The sequence below is a fragment of the Ranitomeya imitator genome, chromosome 7 (genome assembly GCF_032444005.1).
Source record: "Ranitomeya imitator isolate aRanImi1 chromosome 7, aRanImi1.pri, whole genome shotgun sequence".
Lineage (NCBI taxonomy): Eukaryota > Metazoa > Chordata > Amphibia > Anura > Dendrobatidae > Ranitomeya > Ranitomeya imitator.
In genome coordinates this window covers 112,441,320-112,444,520 of record NC_091288.1, presented here as the reverse complement: position 1 = coordinate 112,444,520, position 3,201 = coordinate 112,441,320, and positions in this window count along the sequence as shown.

Sequence of the window (3,201 nt, the reverse complement as noted above, 5' to 3'; positions counted from 1 at the left end):
TCGATGGTGTCCTCCTGTAGTAGTTGCAATAAATCTTGAAGCACTCGTTGGTCCGTCTGATCCAATCCATCCCTGTCCTGTGGTCTATTATGTAGAACTTGTAAAACAAAACACCTACAAAATAAATACAGGTCCTTAACCAGTGTAAACTTATCCACATTTTGCACCGGGGAGAACGTCAGACCCCTTTGCAGCACTGAAAGCTCCACCGGAGTAAGTTGATACTCGGATAAGTTAATAACCTGTAGTTTACCTGGTGGTCCCTGTGGACCAGGAGATGGGGTGACGGATTCCAATGGTAGTTCTACTTGTGGAAGAATTTGTGCCATTTGGTGTCCTGCGGCCTCCAAACCTGGTGAACCGTCGAGGTGGCTGGACGGCGTTTGCGGCCCCTTCTGGTCCTCCGTCGGGCTCGCTTTCGGCCGATGATAAAAAATCACTACCAGATGAGTGAAGACCTCCTCCTTCTCCCTTAGAAAGTCCTGACGCTGCCCCAGGTTGTTTAGACATTTGGGGGGCCTGTCTACGATTCCCCTGATGTTTCCACTGAAACGCTTGTTGGGTATCAAAATCCCTCCGGTCCCAGAAGAACTTAGATCTATTTTTCTCCCTAATATCATGATCATATTTGTCCAGGGTATCCTTAAGTCTAGTCCTAAAGGGCTGAACCTGTGTTTTCTCATCAAAATTAGATAATTTAGACTCTAAATCCTTAATGTGGTTTTTGGTACTCATTAAGGCTGGTTTCACACTTGCGTTTCAAAATGCATGCGTTTTTAAATAAAAAGCATGGTGAAAAAACGCATGTAAACGCGTGCAAACGCTGCGTTTTTTTGACGCATGCGTTTTTGCATGTGGTGAAAAAAACGCGGCGTTTTGACGTGTTTACATGCATTCGCGTTTTTTAAACGCATGCAGATAAATGTGTGACAGCTGCCAATCATCAAAATAAAGTAAAAAACCCACTATAAACAGAAAGAGCTAGGGTTAGGGGTAGGGTTAGGGATCCTAACCCTACCCCGAACCCTAACCCTACCCCTAACCCTAACCCTACCCCTAAACCTTACCCTACCCCTAACCCTAACCATAACCCTACCCCTAACCCTACCCCTACCCCTACCCTTAAAGGGATTAGGGTTAGGGGTAGGGTTAGGGTTAGGGGTAGGATCCCTTTATCTATTTTATGATGTGGGGTGGTTTATCTGTGTGTGTTTTTTTTTAATGCATGCGTTTTTAACGCATGCATTTGCATGTGGTTAAAAACGCATGTGTTTACATAGACAGCAATGCATTTTTTTGCGGCAAAAAAACGCATGCGTTTTTTTGCGGCAAAAAAAACGCCGCTAAAAGTACTACATGTTGCATTTCTGCAACACAACGCATGCAGAAAAAAACGCATGCGTTGCAAAAACGCGTCAAAACGCATACAAAAAACGCATGCGTTTTTAATGTTAAATATAGGGGGGGAAAAACGCATGCGTTTTTTGCGTTTTTTTACCGCAAAAATGCAAAAAAAAACCCGCAAATGTGGAACCACCCTAACAACTCCCTATCATGCTCTAAGAGCATGTTCATGATAATATTTGAACACCGTAATAATCCTTGTTCCCATGTGGAACGAAAGGACACGGAGGGCTCCCATGCGGGATAAATAGGTGTATTTTATGTGCATGGGGTTTGATAGATATACAGTCATGGCCAAAAGTATTGACACCCCTGCAATTCTGTCAGATAATACTCAGTTTCTTCCTGAAAATGATTGCAAACACAAATTGTTTGGTATTATTATCTTCATTTAATTTGTCTTAAATGAAAAAACACAAAAAGAATTGTCCTAAAGCCAAATTGGATATAATTCCACACCAAACATAAAAAGGGGGTGGAGAAAAGTATTGGCACTGTTCGAAAAATCATGTGATGCTTCTCTAATTTGTGTAATTAACAGCACCTGTAACTTACCTGTGGCACCTAACAGGTGTTGGCAATAACTAAATCACACTTGCAGCCAGTTGACATGGATTAAAGTTGACTCAACCTCTGTCCTGTGTCCTTGTGTGTACCACATTGAGCATAGAGAAAAGAAAGAAGACCAAAGAACTGTCTGAGGACTTGAGAAACCAAATTGTGAGGAAGCATGAGCAATCTCAAGGCTACAAGTCCATCTCCAAAGACCTGAATGTTTCTGTGTCTACCGTGCGCAGTATCATCAAGAAGTTTAAAGCCCATGGCACTGTGGCTAACCTCCCTAGATGTGGACGGAAAAGAAAAATTGACAAGAGATTTCAACGCAAGATTGTGCGGATGTTGGATAAAGAACCTCGACTAACATCTAAACAAGTTCAAGCTGCCCTGCAGTCCGAGGGTACAACAGTGTCAACCCGTACTATCCGTTGGCATCTGAATGAAAAGGGACTGTATGGTAGGAGACCCAGGAAGACCCCACTTCTTTCCCCGAGACATAAAAAAGCCAGGCTGGAGTTTGCCAAAACTTACCTGAAAAAGCCTAAAACATTTTGGAAGAATGTTCTCTTGTCAGATGAGACAAAAGTAGAGCTTTTTGGGCAAAGGCATCAACATAGAGTTTACAGGAGAAAAAAAAGAGGCATTCAAAGAAAAGAACACGGTCCCTACAGTACATGGCGGAGGTTCCCTGATGTTTTGGGGTTGCTGTGCTGCCTCTGGCACTGGACTGCTTGACCGTGTGCATGGCTTTATGAAGTCTGAAAACTACCAACAAATTTTGCAGCATAATGTAGGGCTCAGTGTGAGAAAGCTTGGTCTCCCTCAGAGGTCATGGGTCTTCCAGCAGGTCAATGACCCAAAACACACTTCAAAAAGCACTAGAAAATGGTTTGAGAGAAAGCACTGGAAACTTCTAAGGTGGCCAGCAATGAGTCCAGACCTGAATCCCATAGAATACATGTGGAAAGATCTTAAAATGGCAGTTTGGAGAAGGCATTCTTCAAATATCAGGGACCTGGAGCAGTTTGCCAAAGAAGAATGGTCTAAAATTCCAGCAGAGCATTGTAAGAAACTCATTGATGGTTACCGGAAGCGGTTGGCCGCAGTTATTTTGGCTAAAAGTTGTGCAACCAAGTATTAGGCTGAGGGTGCCAATACTTTTGTCTGGCCCATTTTTGGAGTTTTGTGTGAAATGATCAATGTTTTGCTTTTTGCTTCATTCTCTTTTGTGTTTTTTCA